Source organism: Peromyscus maniculatus, chromosome 1 (genome assembly GCF_049852395.1).
Source record: "Peromyscus maniculatus bairdii isolate BWxNUB_F1_BW_parent chromosome 1, HU_Pman_BW_mat_3.1, whole genome shotgun sequence".
Taxonomy (NCBI): Eukaryota; Metazoa; Chordata; class Mammalia; order Rodentia; family Cricetidae; genus Peromyscus; species Peromyscus maniculatus.
Genome location: NC_134852.1, coordinates 56249643 through 56272170, shown reverse-complemented (window position 1 = coordinate 56272170; position 22528 = coordinate 56249643). Strand labels below are relative to the sequence as shown.

The 22528-nt window shown below is 38.3% G+C and overlaps 1 long non-coding RNA gene across 1 annotated transcript in view; it reads left to right on the top strand.

The window, feature by feature from the left end:
• LOC143266971 (uncharacterized) overlaps positions 1-22528 on the top strand; it is a 151204-nt gene that overhangs the window by 65042 nt on the left and 63634 nt on the right. The window contains exon 4 of the long non-coding RNA XR_013041818.1: positions 4421-4511. This is a non-coding gene — a long non-coding RNA (uncharacterized LOC143266971). The remainder of the gene's footprint in view (positions 1-4420; positions 4512-22528) is intronic.

Sequence of the window (22528 nt, the reverse complement as noted above, 5' to 3'; positions counted from 1 at the left end):
CAGTTTTTAGAGATTGTTATTCAGTGATGCTTAACAAGCACTCCCACTGAGCTGAGCACACCAATTAGTTTCTGAACCTTTTCAGTATTTTGCTGAAGTTCTATCCCAGAATGAAAAGATTGATTTATTACCAATTTTTCAATAAACAACTCACAAACAATAAAATGAGAATATAATTGAAGAAATTTAACTAAGATTAAGAAGCTGCCAGGTGGGCTGGAGAGAAGGCTCAGAGGTTAAGAGCACTGGCTGCTCTTCCAGAGGTCCTAAGTTGAATCTCCAGCAACCACATGATGGCTCACAACCATCTACAAAGATATCTTGTGTCCTCTTTTGTTATGCAAGCATACATGCAGGCAAAATACTGTATACATAATAAATAAAAAAAATCTTTAAAAAAACTCACTAGAAGCTCACTCTATTACAGACACTAACTTGAGGCTTGCACATATCCCATTGACTATGATATTGTTATCTACTCAAAAGGATGGTATAGTAGGGATAAGAAGATATGTCATTTAAAGACAAAAATGGTAACAATGTAAGTATGATGCTGTGTGCTTAGAAATGTTGACATGTGGTTTAATATCTAGAGCAGGAAAGGGTCTGTAATATAGAGGGAAGAATATGAGCTGGGTATAAGAAAGGGTTTAATTTCAATGAGTTTACAGAGGACACAATTAAGCTTATATCCCCGAACAGGCTAGATCAAGCTGAGATCACTCTTCTCAGATACTTTATTTTTAATGCTGATACAGCTGAAGGTCCAATGAGCTATGAACCTCATCCAAAATCTTATTAACATGCTGAGAGAGATTGTGGATCACTACCCAATCCTGTTCATGGATTAATAAACTTTGCATTGCATAATTTTACACCCCTGAGTGTGAGGGAGGAATGCTTACATTTGTGGCATTTTTTCCTTTTTATTAACTATTTAAAACTCTACATTTATTCTTGTTCTGTTCTCCCCCACTCCGTGTAATCCTGTCAAGAAATGGAAACTCCTTTATTTTTAATAAAAGTTACCATTGGAAGAAACACATGGTTAATTCTACCCAGGCTAGAGAGAGAAAGGACATTTTGTGTGGATGCATTTGGTAATGTTTTTATTCCTGATGGGAAGATAAATACAATGGATCAAATCAAGTTCAACAAAAGAAAGATGGCAGAACCATAAAAACACACAAGTAAAGATGTGTTGCAAATGTTTGGATTATACAATTTGGGTTTTCTAGGAATGTTAAATGTCTATGGGAAAGATACTCAGAACAGGCGATTGGAGCCCCTGTGTATGAAGATCCTAACTGATGCTGAGACCCTCTAGTAAGGGTGCAGCCACTCAGACAATCTAGTTTATACTCAATAAAGTTAATTGATTGTGGATGTTAATAACATTAAGAAAACACCTTCACAGAAACATGTACATTTTTGTTTAACTGTTCACCATTTGGCTTACAAAATGGCCCTCACATGTTACAGAAGTCATGCTGATGCAAATTCTCTTGAGCTGTGGGAGGTCAGCTGTCATCCTGCAACCATTGGGTTGATTAAAAAATGGCATATTGAAGATCTAGGGAATAAATACAGGAAGAATTTGTACCTTTGGGGACAGGGTTCAGTCACTGACACATTAATCTTCATCTACTTTATGGGTGTATTTACATGTTTCTGTGCTCATGAGTGTACTGTATGCGTGCTTGACCAGAGGCAGGAGACCAACCTCAGCTCTTGTTCTTAAGGAACTACAAAAGCAAATAGTATTTGAGTGAGGGTCTCTAAATAGCTGGAGTTCACTAAATTGGCTAGAATGGTTTCCCAAATGAGACACTGTGATCTGTCTGTCCCTGTCTACCAGTGCTGAGTTTAACATCTTTTTTTTTTTAAGATTTATTTATTTATTATGTATACATTGTTCTGTCTGTACGTATCCCCACAGGCCGGAAGAGGGCACCAGATCTCATTACAGATGGTTGTGAGCCACCATGTGGTTGCTGGGAATTGAACTCAGGACCTTTGGAAGAGCAGGCAGTGCTCTTAACCTCTGAGCCATCTCTCCAGTCCGAGTTTAACATCTTTTACCTACATGCCTGGCTATTGTTTTTTTAATGTAGGCTCTGGTTGACTGAACTCAGGGCCTCATACTTACAAGTTCTTCTCTACCATCCCAGATTCTCTAAGTCCTTTTATAGAGTAAAAATAATTTCTTTAGTCAAGAGACCCTGGTGCTATTAAAACCTGGTGCTTCATGCAGTGAACAGAGTTCACTTACAACCCATTCTAGGTCACCCAGCACAAGCAATTATAAAAAGTTTTAAACTAGAAACACTAGTAAAATTACTATGATTTCACATTTATTTTTTTACCCATGAACATTGCTAAGAGCTATACCAGGAGAGAAATTGGCATATGTATCATTTAAAAATTTGACTCAACAAAGTATTCTTGTCATAATTGGCTTGATATCAGGAAACAGCATACTTTTCAGCACATTATTCCATTAGTGTTCATTGATTTGAGGTCTCTCATTAAATACAAAACTCTGCCTTGGGAACATCTTAATTAGCTAAGTCCAAAGCACTGCTAACGGTATGTGGGCAAAACTTGACATTTAAATGCAAAAGTTGGATCTACAGATGAGAGAAAGGAAGATGTAGTGTTTCTCTTTCTGTGTTTGTGTTACCTCACTCAATGATTGTTTGCAGCTCCATCCATTTACCTGAAAAATTTTCATTTTAATTTTCCCTTATAGCTAAATAAAATTATATTGTGTATATGAATTATATTTTTATTACTCATTCACCAGATAATGGACATTTAGGCTACCTCCATTTCCTACATATTGCTAATAGAGCAGCAATGAACATGGATGAGTGTTGCATGAATCTTAAAATGGTCTTTTAATAAAGAACCCCAAACCAGATATTGGGGTACATGCTGAAAGATCAGAGAGACAGAGGAACAAGCCACTGTCACATCTTACCTCTAGGACTCCTCAGCCTGAAAAGCCTTCAGTTCCTGTCTCCTCACGCCTTATATACCTTTCTCTTCCCAGCCATCACTTTTTCTAGTGCTGGGATTAATGGTGGGTATGCTTCCCAAATATTGGGATTAACAATGTGTGCCACCACTGCCTGGCTCTGTTCCTCTCCTAGGCTGAGTCAATCTCATGTAGCCCAGGGTGGATTTGAATTCACAGAGATCCAGACAGATCTCTGCCTCCTGAGTGCTATGATTAAAGGCATGTACCATCACTGCCTAGCCTCTTTTTAATCTAGTGGCTTGTTCTGTTCTCTGATCTTTAGGCAAATTTATTAGGGTACACAATATATTACCACAGATGAGTAGGTATCTCTGCACTAGGATAGAGTCCCATAAACAGTACATGAAGGTTCTTATTTCCCACATCCTTGTCAGGATTTGTTGTCATTTGTTTTCTTAATCTTAGCTATTCTGATGAGGGTAAATGAAATCCCAAAATATTTTCATTCCTAATGTCTATGGATATTGACATGGATTGCACTACACCTATAAGTTTCTTTTGATCGGGTGGCCAATTTCACAGTATTTCACTCTACCAATCTATTAGCATGGAGAATTCTTTCAATTTTCAGTATTCCTCCATTTCTTTCTTTAGAGAATTAAAGTTTTCATTGTAGAAGTCTACATTTACTTCATTTAGTTTGTTCTAGTGTTTTTGTTGGTTTAAAACTATTGTGAATGGAAATGTTACTCTGATTTCATTTATCCCATGTTTGTTTTTGGTATATTGAAGAGCTATTGATTTTTGTATGTTGATTTTATATTCAGCCACTTAGCTGAACGTGTAGATCAGTCTTTGATGTTTTATGGAAGAGTTTTGGAAATTCTTATAGAACTTACTTTTAATAGCATCCTCTAGACCAAAGAAGCATGACCCTATTCTTCCCTGCTTGTCCTTTGTTTCTGTGCACTCTAACAAGAAAAGGAAAAAACAGAACCAAGAGCTGGCTTGAATTACAGTGTGGTAAACCAATGAGCTTGCAGGAAATTACAAGCCTGTCTCTGTCTCCTGAGTGCTAGGATTAAAGATATGTGTATCACCACTCTATCATACACTTTATCATATAATGTATCATACACATTAAATTCCAATGATTTAATCACAACGGCTATCATTCTAATTTGTTTATCTGATTTCATTTATCCCATGTTTGTTTTAACATTTAGAATACATTAATTTCTATTTTTCTTAGATACATAAGAACAGTCATTATTCCAGTGGATTCATTTTTCTATGTTGTATTTACACTGAAAACATACATAAGTTGAAATTCCCATAAACATATCTGTATTTCAGCCATCAGCCAGTAATTTTAGGAGAAAAATAAAGTTAATAGTGCTAATACAATTATTTATTTAGTTTTATTTTCTGTGTCAGTCAAGCTGCTGCCTGAATCTACCTGTCCTGCTACGATGTATGAACAGACAAAGTTGTGAGAACTAAGGTCCTGAACCGCATGCTGTCAAAGGTAACGCTGTTCCTTTCACTATATCTCATCTTAGATGATCTCTAGGAGATGAAATCACCACACATCAACCAAAATCATTTAGATTTATGTTTTAAAGTGCAGGTTTATAGGGCATCAGCTTCCCAATACTGACTCATGTGTGCTATTATTTTATCATGTGGTTTGTGGGGATTATCATTCAATTGAGATGGGATTTATCTACATGTGTGCAGAAGGACACCAGTGTCTATCACTGAGGGATTCTCCAGTGTTTCTATAGATGTTTTCTTGGTTTGCTTGTTTGTTTGTTTTCTCTTTGCTTTTCCTTGATGGGCAGAGTCTACTTCTTGGCAACAGAGAATGATTTGTTTGTTCATTATTTATTTTATTCTTATTTACATTGTGAATCACTGAGCTAAGTGTCAAAGCAAAAAAATATCTCAAGCAGCAAATTATTCAGGGAGTAAAACTAGCATCCAAAAATAACATAATGTGATAGATAAAATAAATATAATAAAAATAGTAGGTGCTTTGGAAACAGAGGGGAAGCCAGTGGGCTGTGTTTGAGATGGCCAGATTCCAGACAGCAGAGTACAACTTGCCCTTTTGCTACATGTACAAGGGAGGCCAGTTTTCTGGCCCAAAGCCAACATTTGCTTCATAAAGTCCACATTCATGTTCCAAAAATCATTTATTTCCTAGGCACTGTAACAATTCTCCGATTACTGAAGTCTTGTAGATGAAAGCCAAGTCATCACTGGATTGTGTTCTTAAATAATTTAGCAGATCCTCATCTGACCAATCAAGTTGTGAGCAGCACCTTTCCTCTGATAAGGAAATCAATGAGTCCCTGGTAGCTGGTATAGGGTAGAGTTTCCACAGCAGAGCACATGGTAGGAGACTTCACAGAGAAGGAGATTCAGATAACTAAGCATGGCCATCCTGAGCTGCCAAGTGATAAATGGTCCATGAAGGTGTGAATTCGCAGCCTGGAACCCCCATCTAGGAAAGCAATGCCTATGACCTGACTGTGCCATGTGCCAGGCAGTGCTTAGCTATCAGAGACTCTATTGAAAACCAACAGCAACAATAGACCTCCAAAATGCAGAAAATAAAGAACAGAAAGACAGCTTTGGATTTTAGTGGTAAGACCAGGTTGTAAAGGCACCTTTAGTGATGGCATGCACTGCTCAGCTTCAAACTTTTAAAGAAGCAGAAATATTGAGGGAAATGTTGAAAGGACTGGGGCAGTCTCTAAACCAATTTAGAAATCACAGGTGACAGAACCTATTCTGATTTATTATGATATCAAGTTTCCCTTGATGCCCAAACCAGAGAAAGATAATACTCTAACACTGTCAACTAATATTCTATATATACTTAGATGCGAACACTCTTTCTAAGGGAATCCAGTTATATTTAAATTCAATGGTGTGTTGGGAGTCCCTGCTGGTCAGAGGTTGCAATCTACCATGGCCTGGCAGTTTTCTCCAAGATCAGCCACATGAAGGACTGACTACCTCCCCAGCAAGGCTGCCTGCTCTCTACCTATCCTTATCTTGAGGATATCATCTGTAGACCCGGATGCCTGATTTATCTCATGGATTACCCTTGACATGTTCTCTGCAAACATTTTTTTCCACTGCTGACCACATGGTAATTAAGTAACATGCTCTTAACTACTTTTACAGGGTTGTGCTGCCATTAACCCAGCATTATTATAGATAGGATCCTGCCACTTAATGCAAATTGGGGTTTGTTCCCAGGCTTCTCAATATTATATATTTCCTATACTCTGGAATAAAGTTGTGTTGTCTCACAGAAGTCATCTTCTGAAGGGCTATCACAGCTGTCTAAATCTTGCTTCCTGCTTCTTCTCCCTCTACCCTCATGGATCCATGGTCAACGATCCCAAGCAAGGAGACCCACAATTGTACATCATGACTAGGGACATTTTATTCAGAGAAAACTAGGTTGAGAGTTGGAGGTGGTGGCCTTTAATCCCAGCACTCAGGAGGCAGAGGCAGGCAGATCTCTGTGAGTTTGAGGCCAGCCTGATCTACAGAGTGAGTTCTAGGAAAGGCGCAAAGCTACACAGAAACTGTGTCTCAAAAAACAAAACAAAACAATCAAACAAACAAAAAAAACCAAGGTTGATTTAACTGATAAAAATCATTATTTCACTATGAGTTTAAACAAGCTCTTCCTCATGTGTGCATGCTCATCTAGACATCAGTATTGTACATAATTTAGGAACAATGACCGTGACTATTAAATGAGCAAAGGATCTAAAAATGTAGCTTTCCTGGATTTAGGATGAGCCCATGTTCAGTGACTGGTATTACTAGAGAAGAGAAGATGAAAGCGACTTAAACACAGAGATGTACATGGAACATGATCAGTTGTGTCCACTCTTCATACACTTCACAAAGCAGTTCAAACAGAAGGGTTCTGCACTTGAAAAAGGGCTGCAGACAGGATGGCTTCTATAAGCCTGGTGACACCAGGAACTTCCAGGAGCTAGAGTCTCCCCCCAAATGATTAGAAGGATATATCCCCCTAAATACACTGACTTCAGAATTCCAGACTCCAGGAAAGTGCTCTAATAACACATTGACTTCAGACCTCAGGCTTCCAGATCTACAGGAAAATAACATTTTTTTGTGTGTGTGTGTTAAGACACTTGATTGTCCTGGGTACAGCTTCAGCTACAATAACACAATAGAAAACAAAACAATCATTGAAATACATTCAGAAGATTAATAAATGGATCACACATCTATAATAAAAAAAACACCCAGAAAATAAGAAAAAACAGAAGTTTCTCAATATATGATTAGTATCTTTAAACAAACAAAAACCCTAATAGCTTCTATGAAATTTAATACTGAAACAATAGAAATAGAAAAACATTTCCCCCAATTTCATGGAAATTGTTATACATCTTTTTTTTTCCAGTGTATTCCATTGCATGCATTAATTTTGAAGAATTAAAATGTTTTACTTACATATTTAACATTGTCTCTGTTAAGGTAAAATTGAAATTATCTAGATAACATACATATCTAAGTGAAGTTATATATTATTCTAATAAAATCATTTAATTCTAATGAATTCACAATACAAAAACCATTACACATTTTAAGGAAGCCAGTCAAATACTTACCCACTTCCAAACTCTACACATATCAGTTAAATTCCTTAGGGTTGGAATGGCCATTCTGAAGTCATGGAGCTTCACTTAGGGATTTATACTTTCACAATCAACTATAGTTTTATTCATTCTTTATTTTTATGGTTCTTGTTATTCCAATATTAATAAAGCTCTATTCCCTTATTCAAAAAACAACACAACAAAAAACTATGATGGATTTGAAACTAGAAGAATAATAGCTTTGTAACCTCTTTCACAACTCATCTTTCATTTGGCCAACATTATTAATATTTGAGATAAGTGAATTTATTTATGTCACAAAAGCATTACATGCATTACATGCTTTACCATTGTTTTGAGGTATCTCCTGTAGCTCCAGGAAGCATTTAAAAACATTTGCATACAGGTTTTCATACTGCTATCACAGGCTTTCTCGTTTTATAGATACCCTTAGCAACTCAATATGCACAATATAAAATATTTACACAACATTATTTGTGAGGTACTATATTAAAGTAATTAAATTAGCAAGGGGTATTTAACAGCTCTAAAGATTAGCAATTGACATGACTTTGGGAACTAGTGAGGCACAGACTATAATTACTGTTAGGAATAGGAAATAGTTATGGTCCCTTTGGAGAACAATTTTATAACACATACTAACAGCTATAAGAACTTTTATGGCCTTAGGGCTATGAAATCTAAGCAGGACTATACAGTCTAAAGAAATTATTATGCATATACTTTTATTCTTTCACAAAAAAGGAAATCAGTTATATAATATTATACTGTTTTTTATACTAGAAATAACCTGGAGAGAAACTGTAGGTCTCATGTTCTTGTTTACTGATGCATATGATGGTTTTTAAATGCTCAAATATTATATAGTTATAAAATATCAAAACTCTATGGACTCTGTTAATGACCAGAAAAGAATGATGAAGTAATTTGTGAATAGGCATATTAGTAATACTATGAATGCTTTGACTTTAAGGAGGAAGATGAGGGTGGGTTAGGGAGCAATATAAAAAATTCACCTACCATGTGCAAGATCATGGGTTCATTCCTGGGTGCCTTGTGTAATATGAAAGAGTCCAACAGTTTAGAGCCATTCTTGAACATTTCCAGATTCATGGGCAGAAGACCTTGCAGAATGTGCATTGGAGTAGTCTTTTCTTTAAAATCATGTGCAATCACTTATGGATTCATTAAAAGTAACAGAAATAACCACAGACTCTTGATACATAAATAAGGGTATAGGTGCTATTATTGATCAACAATATGATACAAGAAGATGAATGCTTTGTGCTTTAAAAATAAAGAAGTCAGAGGATGATTCTCTCTGCCATTCTAGGGCTTCTGTCAGCAGCCTCTATTTCTTATGCTCCACACCTCAAAAGCTTTATGCATGAGGTTTGCCTAAAATATATTTCTCTATATGGGGAAGTTTTATGGTTAGTGCAAAATGGACAATGGCCCACTGAGTCCTCTGCACAAAAGGTTGAACTTTTAGCTATTATTTTTGTTTTTACTCAGTTAAAAGGACTCCTCTTTAATCTTTACATGGACTCTCAACATGTGGTTAGGTTGTTCCCTCATATTGAAACTGCACCCTTACCCGCTGAAGGTACTACTATTTTTACTTTACTACATAAGCTAAGGAACCAAGTTTGTAAAAGAAATCCCCATTTCTTTGTGGGTCATGTCAGAGCCCATTCCACCTTGCATGGACCTATTCATGATGGCAATCATCTCGCTGATCTTCACACCAAGTAACTTGTTCTTAGGGCTATAGAAATAGCTAAGGCAAGCCATAATCTACACCATCAAAATGACTCGGTTTTAAGATATCAGTTTAAATTATCTGTAATTAGAGTTTGTGATACTTGTCCTGCTCATCTTTATAGCCTCCCTCTGGAAGTAATTCCTAGGGAGATATGCCACAACGACTTTTGGCAAATGAATGCCACCCATTTTCCTTCATTTGGAAAGATGTCTTCTGTACATGGATGTGTTGACACTTATTCTCATATCATTGTTGTTTCTGCCCATATGGGAGAGAGGCCTATAAAGACATTAGACAACGTTTGTTTTTTTAGCTTTTCATACATTGACGTACCAAGAGCATTAAAGACAGAAAATGTTCCTGCTTATCCATCAAAAACCTTCAAATCTTTTTGCAATACTTCTCACTCTCCTACACCACAGGCATTCCTTATAACCCCCAGGGTTAGGCCATTGTAGAAAGGTCCCATCAAACATTAAAAATTCAAATTATAAAATTACAAGAAGGGGAATTCAAATATAGCTCTCCCCATCATCTTTTGCCACATGCCATGTTCGTGATTAATCACTTAAATATTGATGTTAAAGGTCAAACTCTGATGCTTTGTCACTGGGGCTTGGAAAATGAAACAAACAAACAAACAAACAACAACAACAACAAAAACAAAAACATTGGTTAAGTGGGAAGATATATTGACAGGAAGAGGGTATGCTTGTGTTTTCCCACAGGATACTCATTCACCCATTTGGATTCCAGACCTCCTCATGGTAAACTTCCCCCAGCCAACATTTTAACCTTCCCGGTTCCGGCTTTTGCCACCCTCTTATGAAGAAGCCTCTCTACAAAATAGTACACTGCACACAGCTACTCAGCTGCCCAGCCAGCATGATCCCTTTGTATCACAGCTTGTTCCATAACTCCAACGTCTCAATCTGAGAGGTCGAATTCCTAGGAACCTTCACTCTGCATGGCCTCCAACCTGGGGCCAACTAGAAAATGTCACTGACCGTGCTCGGGGTATGGTACGACAAAAAACACTTCCTCCACCAGCAGACAGCCTTTTCATCGCTATGCTTGCGATCATCGCTGCTCAGGTACTGTTTTTCCTCTAACGTCCGGCTGCCGATCCTTACTGGGCATTATGTTCCTGACCCTCCTTTTTTTTATCCAACTACATGGGACTTTCAAAAGATAAAAGTTGTTACTAACAATACTAAGCTTATGAGAGGAGAAGGCAGTGTCTTTATTTTGCAAAAACCTTTTACTCTGTGGAAAATAGTTCAGATCTAGTAATCAGGATCTCAGACTCACCTCCCAAAGATTCACCACCCTGTAAAGATTCAAAAATATTAGAAACCATGTGGGATCATGTAAGCAGGACTTCTAGGTTTCCTCCCTGGTTCTTCTGTGGATTTCCAAAAAAGGATATTTATTTCTCACCACAAAAGACAAATTTAAAAGTATTTGAATAATCCTTTTCCAGTCCAGTTTATAATTATAGATTCTATTTGAACCATAACAAAAATATTTTTAACCTGAATGATTCTTTTATACCTAAATCTATAATCATTGACAAATGGTGTTCATCTGTCTGGGCCTGCTCCTGTATTCCTTGCTGGAGTAACTAATAATAATCAGTTTTCATTGATTATTGGTAAGAACCAACTTTGTTCGCTTAAAAAGTCCTACCTATAAAGATCCAGAGATTTATGGTGTACATGCCTGTGTTCTTACTCCTTTTGCTCTTCTGAAAGAGGGCCCTTTGGTAGGATTAATATCACTTTTGCCCGAGGGTATTCCTGTTGTTTCTTGTGAAAAATGTATTATTGCTAATTGTATTGTTGCATCCAAAAGTCCAATGTCCCCCAAAGACCACCAAGAGACCAATCTGAATGCAAAATCAGAGTCTTTAATTTGAGAGTTTAAACTTGGGCCCCTTGTCCATTTGTCAGAGCAGTGGAATGAGCGGGACTCCAAGCAGTAGCAGGACAGGATTTTTACAGTGGTTAGGCGTAGATGTATCCAACTGTCTTATTAAATAAGAAACACAGAACCAATATAAAAGAGAAAGCCAAGAGGTCAGAGCTCAGAGCTAAAATCTTAGCCTTCCTCCTGTGAGCTCCTAGCTTCCCGAAAGAGAGCTACTTCCTGTGTTTTTTGTCTTTTCATAGCCTTTTTTGTTCTGCCTTCTCACTGGTTGTAAACCCAAACACGTGACTGCCTTGTCACTGCCTGTAAGTACAGCCCTCCAGGTCTTAAAGGCATATGTCTCCAATGCTGACTGTATTCCTGAACACACAGAGATCTACCTAGCTCTTCTACCAAGTGCTGGGATTAAAGGCATGTGCCACCACCGCCACACTCTTGCTATGGCTCTAATAGCTCTGACCCCTGGGCAACTTTATTTATTAACATACAATCAAAATCACATTTCAGTACAATTAGAATACCACCACAGTTAGGGTCGGGGGTCTAGGATAATTCCAACTCTATATAGTTACTAGCTCAGGATTGGTGTTTACTTCAGGTTAAAGATACTTGGTTTGAACTGATTGGAGAGTTGCAGCAGCAAGGAAATTGCCATATCCTCTAGCAGTTTATGTCCTCGCATCTATATCACCAGTATACCCATTTCCTCTGATAGTTAGACATCCCATTTTTATCTGCAGGAAACTCATTCCCCCTGACAGTTATGGTATACAATCTATAACAGCAGAGAACATCCCACAGGACATTCCTGGTGCTTTGTTTATTATGCCAGTTATACTTTATCATATCCTTTAGGTTATGGCAGGAAATGTCTGAAACTCATTTTTGTATAGTTCCTAATTGTCTGGGTCTAGGGGCAAAGGGGCAACACACCCTCTGGTGGGTTTTTTAGAATAATTTGTCCAAGGGCCTGCTGCCCCCTGTCTGACCCTTCTCTAAGATGGCTGCAACCCTGTCATCCTCTCAGTATAAATTCTTATGATCCCAATACTTATATTGTAACCAGAGAGCCTTCATATGTACTTTTGTTAGTTAATCTTAGCTAATAATGATTTTGGTGTTCATGGCATAGAACAACTCACTAACGCTCTTAGTAGGCCTAAACAATTTATTGCTGTTTTAATTTTGGGCATCAATGCACTCATTAGTATTATAGGATCTGTTGCTACATCTACCTTAGTACAACAGGAACATGGTCCTGACCATGTTAATCAACTAGCTAAAAACATATCTCTGTGTTATTTATTAAGCAGCACTGTTTACTGAGAAGCCACAAGGCTCAAAAACAAAACAAAACAAAACCCTGAGATCCAGGATAGAGGGTTGGGGATTTAGCTCAGTGGTAGAGCATTTGCCTAGCAAGCGCAAGGCCCTGGGTTCGGTTCTCAACTCCAGAAAAACAAAATTAAAAAAAAAAGAAAAGAGATCCAGTATAGGCACCAAAACTACACAGAGAAACCCTGTCTCAAAAAACAAAACAAAACAAAACAAAACAAAACAAAAGACCAAAACCAAACCAAAACAAAACCCACTATAAGAGCTTATTAAGGGAAGGGAAGAGGAAAGGTGTGTATAGGCCTAAGGAATGACCATGCAGGAAGAGAGAGAAGGAATAAGTGTAAGCCACTTTTATAGGTCCCCCCTCCCTGCCGCCCCACTCATGCATATGGGCTTCCATAGCTACGCCATGTATGTGCATAGATTATGTGATCATGCAGCACATGGATTGCATAGGTCGCAAGGCCCTAGGTTGACTAAACATCTTGCCTGGCTACTGGACAGCGCATGTGCAGTCATGTAGCTGGGGGAGTAGCTAAGAATTCTAGCACTTTGGACTTAGTTACACAAGAACAGATAGATAAAAAGCTTGAAGATAGGGTTAATTCTCTGGAGGAAGCAGTCTTGTTCACAGGAAATCAAATTCAAAACATCAAGGTTAGCCTTCCCACCTCTTGCCATTCATATTTTAAATAGACTTGTGTCACTCCTCTTCCCTATAACTCTTCAGGAATTACACGGCTTCAAGTCCAGGCTTTGGGGCGTACAGAATAATTCTAATTTCTTCATGGATTTACAGCCCGTATGTTGTCAAATGATTGCAACTAGTCAGGCTAAGTTACAATCTCTCTCAGCTTCTCTGGTGGTGGAAAGATTTATAAATTCCTTGAATTCCTTTATGACAGGAGAAACCTTCTGATCATTTATTATCAATCTGGGCATTATCCTAGCCCTTGTGCTCATTCTTGTCTTCCTCCTCCCAATCATCCTCCAAAGACTGACAAGCTCTATTAGATCTCTTCAATGGGATTCCCAGACTTCTAAATTAAAGAGTAAAAAGGGGGAGATGGCATGGACAGCATGGCGAACATTGCTGCTTGACAAAGTTCCAGCATTTCAATATTGCAGACCACACTTTTCCAGCATTTTTTTACTTTTATTTTTAATGATTCTCACTACTAATGCCTTTCCTTTTAAGAAATTTTGTGGGGACTTTTGTAAAGGATAAAAATGTGTACAATGTTAGCTCCTCTAAATTAAATAATTCTTCAGAAAAAAATTCTTGCCACAGCAAAACTAAGAATTCTGTTGTGCCTTCCTAATTACACCAAGAACAGGAATGTTTCAGATTTACTAGACACACCTGATCCCAAGGATGAAATGCCTACAGTTCAGATCCAGAGCCTGAGTCCATTAAAGGCAAAAGTTCAGTTTATAAATACAGAATGGTACAGTATAATGAGAAAATAAGCCTGAAACCCCCTGCTGAAGAAAATCTCCAGCATGCTTCCATTCCCTACCTCTGTGAAATCAGATTTCATCTCTACCTCAGTGAAGTCACAAACATCTGAAGGCAATCCCCCATCTCTGTGAAGTCAGAGACTTCTTCCATTCCCACCTCTGTGAAGTTACAGACCTCTGCTTCCCATTGTCATCTCTGTGAAGTCATAGACTTCTCTTCTCTCCCCATCTCTATGAAGATGTAGATCTCAACTTCGATTTCCCATCTCTGTGATATCATAAAATTCTGCTTCCATTCCCATAATTCTCTGAAGTCATAGACTTCTGCTTCCATTCCCACATTTCTCTGAAGTCATAGACTTGTGCTACACTCCCCTATCTCCCCCTATCTCTGTGAAATCATTAATTTCTGCTTCCAAATCCCATCTCTGTGAAGTCATAGACTTCTTCCATCCCCACCTCTATGAAGTCACAGACACCTGCTTCCCTCCTCCATTTCTGTCAAATCATAGACCTCTGTTCCATCCTCATCTGTGTGAAGTCATAGACCTCTGCACCCATCCCTCATCTCTGGGAAGTCACAGACACTTGCCTTCATCCCCCATCTCTGTTTCCATCTGTTTCATTTTCAGCTTTAGGGTTTAAAAAATGCAGCAAATTGCTTTTTGGTGAGACATTCACTCTATTTTGTAGACATTATCTCACCAATAGATGTTTCAGCAGGTGAAAAAGTCCAGGGAACAATTTATGCCTATCTTTAAAGGGTGAAGAGGTTAAATGACTCATTTATGGAACTGAAAGCAGAGCTTCAGCATCTACAACAGGCTCTGTGCATAAGAGCATCAGCCAAATGTCTTCCAGAAAGTCAGTGAGCTAAAGGCTATTGAAATTTTGTCAGACATGAGTTTTTAGAGACGTCATTTATTGTAAAGTAAGAACTCGGAGATGAAGGGCACTGAAGATAGTTTATTCAAGGTACAGAACATGTGCGTTCCTTTGAGACATGATTCTGTAACAAGAAACTAAAACTGACTTTCAGCTTTCAGTTTCAGGGGATTGTCTATACAGGCATGTATAGAAGTGTTTGTTGTGTTTAGCATGATTTATAATAGGCATTTTCACAGGCCAGTCTGTGAAAATGGATTGGGACAAGTTCAGAGGTATTTTGTGATGGTTTCATAAAGCCCAACAGTGTCAGCTTTGTTCAAAAGGAATTGAATTTTGAGTCTTTGATCCTGCTTCTGTGAGTAGTGTATAAAAACCAAAAAAAAATCCATTCCAAGTGAAGAAATCCTTTGTGGGGAGATCACTCCATCTTTGTCAGATGATAACTTCATCTTTTCTCAAAGTATTCTAATTATTTCCCCCTGTATTTATTAGTTTTTATGTAGGTCTATGTGTTTTTGTATGTCGATGTGTGTGCGTGTTTCCATGTACATACCATGGCATGCGTGTGGTGGCAGAAGAAAAGTGAGGAGAGTAAGCTTTCTCTTTCTACAGTGGGGGATCGAGGGATCAATGGAATTCATTGGGCTTGGCAACAAGAACCTTTGAGTGCTAAGATATCCCAAAGCCTCATCAAAGTATAGTTTATACCTTTTCTTAAGAATCTAGTCATCTGATTTTATTATATTTTGATGGTTAATTGTTGACCTATATTTCTCCGAGTACAGATGGCATTCCAACTTGTGCTCAGTTCCCCATGATCACCCAGTGTCCTAGGTGAGCTCCCTTACTCCCCATTAGCTCTCTTGGGCACATTCTCTTTTGTCTACACTAGCTCCCTTCCCCGACCAGGCAAAGGCTCTCTTGACATCTGCTTTCTCTTCTGTCTTCCATGGTTTTCAAGAGACAGTCACAATAGTTATTACCTCAGCACATGTGTATTTTCCTGTCTCCAGAAAAAGCCTTTTTAATCTGTTTTTCACATTTCTACAAACCTACCTTCCTCCTTGGCTTTATTCATCTTAAGTGAAATTGTTATTATTTGACACAATGCACATAAATTTAATTTGCTTCATTCATTGTCTCTCTCCCCCCTGTATCATGTCCCTTTGTACCGCTCTATTCATCAGAAAGAATATTCAATACAGGTTGAGGCATCATTAAGTGAGTGAAGGTAAACTGCTTTTACTATTAGTAGAATTATTGAAAAATTAAAAAAAATACTGTTCAGAATTTAACAACTTATCTTCATGGAAAACTCCCATTATCTTATAAGCCCATAGAAAATCTTTCATGTGTTTCATCCATAAGCCAAACTATGTGAAACTATCTATAACTGATTGACTTTGAAGTATGAAAACTTTGGTTTAACCTCAGTGCAAAAGTGATCATAGGAAGAAAAATGGACAACTATCTAGAAAATATTTTATGGATAAAAACATTATTTTGTGACTTATTGTGTGCTGACTTTTTCCACATGTGAATGTCTGATATTTCAGAGTATGGTTACCTAGTTATGAAATTAAAATCAAAAGTGGGTTTATCCTGTCTTCCAGTTAACCAAAACCTCAGTGACACAGCCATGCCTGGCAGATGCAGGCTGAGACCTGGCTCATGGACCTCTCAGCACATCATCCTAGGCTCATCTGTGCATTTAGATAGTTCTGGAAAGAGAACAACTAACATTTTTTTTGTTTGTTTCCTAGAGAAAAAAATACCAAATTTACTAAAAGTTTTAAAATATTGTGTTGCTTCATCTTTTTTGATAACATCTCCACACAGATCTTTTGAATAGTCTTCTAGGAAAATTTAACACTTACATATTATTAAAACTAACTCCCACATTTTTTTAAGGAGTAAAGTGAAGAAAACTAGACAGAAAAACAAACTTTCAGTGTTACCCCTGACCTGATAATAGCACATTTTAAAATGTGGTAAATTTAAACTTACTAAACTCTCTGGTACGCATTTTCCCACTAAGCACTTGGTCCTCTTTATCTTATTCAGTTGACATCACTCATTATCCTTTCTGTGACAGCCACACACTGATGATGCTTAAGGACCCAGAGTGAGATCGCCTGCTCATGTAATAATTGGTGAAGATTTTTAAGGATTCAGTGCTACTTTAAACTTCTGCTTTTTATTTTATTTTTGATATCCAGCCCGCCTCCATCTACCACGACCTTCTCTGTTCCTGCCTCTAGATTGTCATGAATCCTTGCTCCAGATTCTGTCCCTGGGGATGTTTTCTAAGTTCTGCATATTCTGAGGAGCATATCTCACTGCTTGCTGTAGATGTCCAATGAGTTAGCTCCAGTCACCTTGAATATCAGTTGACACCATAATGTCCCCCATAGTTTAGAATCCATTTCCTGTTTCTCCTTTCTGAAGATAGTTTTATCCCCAGTATACGGTGTCCAGTCAGAATCTAATGGCACATGCACCTGTGGGAGGGGATGGGATTCTAATTAAGACTCATAGAATGTTTGAATTGCAATATCTTTTTGTTTTGTTTTGTTTTGTTTTTTGTTTTTCGAGACAGGGTTTCTTTATATAACTTTGGCGCCTTTCCTGAAACTCACTCTGTAGCCCAGGCTGGCCTCAAACTCAAGAGATCCGCCTTCCTCTGCCTCCCAAGTGCTGTGATTAACACGGCATGAGTCACCACTGCCTGGCGAACTGCAATATCTTAAGGCCACTCTTCAGCTATGTTTTTATTGAATTAATGGGATTATTTCTGACATTTTCGGGATGCTGGCTTCCATGAATCATCCGTGTGATAGTTGACAACTTTCATTTATCTCAATGGTTGTGCAATTAGTTCTCAGCAGAGGAGGAAGTACGAACTCCCACGTGACCGTGCAGCTCCAGCTCCGGGGAGACTTAATAAAAAACCCTTGCTGTGCCTTAGTTGGTTCAGTGTTTCCTCTACTCATCAGTGTGACTTGGCCCCTCCATTTGTATCACATGTGTCTCCTGAGACACAGTGGTCCAGGCACCTTTTCTGACCTCTCCACACACTCAGTCTGGTTGATACAGTCATCTAAAATTAGTTGTTCAAACAATGGAGGAAAATGCTCTTACTAGATGCAGAAATGACACTATTAATGAGAGCCTACTGTCTGCACTAAGGGATGCACACAGATGTTGTTCCTTTAATCCTTCTAAGAGAGCAAAAGTAAAAATCTTCAGCCTATTTTGGAGATGAAAAACTGGGTTCAGGGGAATTTGGAGTAATTGGACTCTAAAGTGATCAGATGTAAGGACTGTATGCAGAACACCAGGTCCCAGTACAGCTCCCCTGGAGGGATTTCACTATTTATTCTCTCCTCTTATAACAAAATTTATTGGTGCGTTTTTCCTTTGTTCTTTTTATTAGCATATATTATATTGACTATACAAAGCAATGTTTTCACTATGACATGTGCTTATCTACGGAATATTCACATTGTTCACATTGACCCCAATTGACCTCTTGATCCCCCAGGCACTTCTGTCCGTCCTCTTCCTCTTCTTCATCTTCCTCATTTTCTTTCTCTTTCCAGAAATGGACTTTTCTACTTTCACGAATTTTAAGAATCTATATTAAGTGTATGAACAAAAGCTGGAATATTTGTATTTTATAAAACATACAATTTTTATACACAGGCTTTCAGGATTATTTCAGTTATAAGAGAATTGAACATCCTTATATGTTAGTTCAAATTAAGGAGGATATCTCCCAGTGACCATCGTCACAGGAAAGCTTCTTTAGGCTAAGCTCGTCCCCCATGTCTCATGGACAGCAAGGTGGGGACATGAAGGAGGATCATGCAGACATCCTCAGGTACTTCTCCAGGATGTGCCCACATCGTCAGTGTTTTGCAGAAAGGAAAAACCTTTGACAACTCTCACAGGTATAATTTTTTCCTTCGTGATTAGTTTTGATTTGTTTTTCATGTGAAATTTACCATTTAAAAAAATGTCTGTGTCATAATAGTTAATGATTACTTTTTTCAGCATAAATCATACTTTATTCCATAATGCTTTTTAATCATTATTCTGATGTTCTAAACTAAGTCAGGTTTATAATACATACCTTGTTTTATAATAAGCCTTTGTAAGCCTCAGAGCACAATTCAGCCATGTAATAAAAGAGATGTTGCTGTGTGGAAGTCATTTTTTCCTAGCATTAACAAGCTGCATCTTCTCTAAGTAGCAGTCCTGATTAACAAATGCCTCCCAACTTATCTATAATGAGCTTCTGTTATAATTTCTCACCTTTAGAAATCATGTGTCAGTCTCTAGGAGGCTCACACCTGCCTCATTTGAGAGGAGCCGGCTTGTTCACCTTTCCTGACAGTCATTTACACTGCCTAGCAGCAATCAGCCCATCATCAGTGTTATCGGTGCTTTGGGTTTTTTCAAGGTCAACAGCAACGTCACATGATTCAGGATGGGATGTAGCTTCATGATTTCCATTCATGCCACAGTTTGTGACTTCCAAATGATGTGACAATAACATGTTTACCGTGTTATTTTAAGTGATTGTAATTTGTCATAATGGTGAGTACCATTTACCAAGCACATACTATGTGCTGAATGGAATCTTTATCACATTAACAAACTAATGATCCTCACAAGCCATGTGATTGCACTAGGGTCAGGTTCAAGTCACATCCGCGGACAAAAGGAAGCACAGGACAATGAGCTGAGCTGCCCAGGGCTGCATTTCCCTCTGGAATGTATTCAGGGGCCTCCACACAGAGTAGTTCTGCCCTAAATCCCAGGGCCAAGCACTGGATATCTCCCTTTGAGTTGTGAGCTAATGATGTCATAGAGACTCACAAAACACCAACTATTACTGCAGCTGTTTGTTCCCTCCCACAACTTGACATTAAGACCCTGCTGCTGAAGACAGCACGCACTCCGGACACAAACACAGAGGAATTGAACTTGAAGTGACATGTGTCACACTTTGATTCATGCTTTAACATATATTAGGGTGCAGTGAAGATGGCATGCGTATAAAAACGTAGAGATGAGCCTAGGTTGCATCAGATGAATTTGTGTAGGGCTGTGTAACCCGCATGCTTTATTGCTTAACAACAAAAGTTTCTTCCCTCTGCAACTTTCTGACATCTTTCAAATCTGAAGCCTGAAAGAAAGAAAGAAGGAAAGAAAGAAAGAAAGAAAGAAAGAAAGAAAGAAAGAAAGAAAGAAAGAAAGAAAGAAAGAAAGGAAGGAAGGAAGAATGAAGGAAGGAAGGAAGGAAGAATGAAGGAAAAGAAGAGAAAGTAAAGGACAGTAGGGTTTATTTTAGCTTATAGTTCTAGAAGGGATACAGTTGATCATGGCTGGGAAGGAATGGTAGCAGGAACATGAGGCTGTCTGGTGGTCAGGAAGCAGAGTGATCGCATTTCATCCATATACAGGAAGTAAAGGGTGAGAATAGGAACTGGGGTCAAGTCAGGTTCTTTGATCTAGAGCTCACCTTTTGCAGGTTCCTTTCTCCCTCCCCTTTTGTTAAAAATAGATTCTTTTATCATACAATATTTCCTGATTACAGTCCCCCATCTCTCTACTGTTCCCACTTCCTCTCTACCTCCCCTCCCCTCTGGATCCACTCCCTTTCTGTTTCTCATTAGAAAAGAACAGGATTCTAAGAGATAGCAACCAAACATAACAAAATAAAAAAAACAAGAAAAAACAAAAGCCATCACACTGAGTTTAGACGAGGCAAACCAACAGAAGGAAAAGAGCCCCAAGGGAAGACACAAGAATCAGAAATCAACTTGTTCACACACCCAGGAGTCCCATAGAAATACTGAACAAAACCCATAATATATAGACAGAGGACCTGGTACAGTGTCAGCCTTATAACTGCTGCTTCAGTCTCTGAGTTCATATGAGCCTTGCTCTGTTGATTTAGTTGGTTTTGCTGTCCTGGTGTCCTCCATCCCCTCTGGCTCTTGCATACATTGCCTCCTCTTCTGTAGGGTTCCCTGAGCTCTGAGAGGACGGAATTCATGGAGACATCCAGTTTAGACATATGTGTTCCAAGGACTCTCTCTCTATGTAATGTCTGGCTATGGGTCTCCATAGTTGTTTCCATCTGCCATAGGGGAAAGCTTTCTGATAAGGGCAGAATAAGCCACATAACTATTCATATAGCAAAATATCATTATAAGTCATTTTATTGTTATGTTTATTTATTTTTTTTAGACCAGTAGTGTTTGGTTTTACCCTAGGTTTCTGAGTTGATGGTTTTTGGTCATCCAAATTGTATCCTGTATAGGTACCATATCATTGAGTGGACCTTAAATCAAATAGGGCATGATACCATTTTTGAGCAGTCTACTCAAAGGTAAAATGCACCCACACAAATTCAAACAAAATGGTCTCCAAAGGCTCAGTGTGTCTGCGGATCCCTGTATCCAAATTAAACACTCAATAACACATTGTAGACTCAACCCTAATCTGAATCACTTTCATTCTTGAGGAGAGGTTCATGTAACAGCTGTACTGAGACAGGAACATGGAGACACAGCTCCTACATACTTCTGTTTGTTGTGCACATATTTAGACATATTTATGTCTGCTGGTAGAAAACACAGAGATGGAAAAGATAGAATTTCTGTGGAAACTTTGTTAAAATTTCTGCTCCAGAAAAATTGAGCTCCTTAGAGGAACTATTAGATTAACTAGCAGCTGTACATTCCTGGGCTTTCTCCAGCCTGGTTTAATGACATCGTTACCAGGCAATAGCATGTCAGAGTCAAATCCTCTTGTCAAATCTTCCCACCTTGGGAAGTAATACAAATCCGTTTCTCTGTTGAGATCATTTTTGTTTGCCCCTAAGTTAACAGAGATAACTATTTTCTAGAACTCAACCCACTTACCATTTTAATAGCCCATTAGTGTCCCCGTGAACAGCCATGAGGATTGATGGGGTGGCATTTCTGAGCCACAGTAAGCTTGTAAAATGAGAAGATTTGTATAAATGAAAGCCAGTAATTCTAACACTGCAAAGGTTCCCATTTGGATTTCCATTTGTGCTCACAGAATGATCCTGCAGGCCTTGCAAAACTCCCATAGCATTGTCTTTTCCTACCTTACTACAATGTGCACAGTAGCAATTTGAAACCACAAAGCATCTCAGGAAATCTATGTCAACACCTGAAACAGAGACTTATACATGAACCCTAAAGTGGTAGGTAAGCCATGGCTGTATATGATGCTAGTGAAATGTATGCTTTTATAGGAACATGAAACTAAGAAGGGAGAATACAGAACTTGATTGCGTTGAGAAATACTTGGGAAATTGGTAAGGTACTCTGGGTGTTCTTGGGAGGGCTCTGCATATAGATGGTAAATTCAGTTGTACTCTGAATGTGGTCAGTGCCATTCAACAGCTTGAGCTCAGATGGACCAAAAGAGGAATAG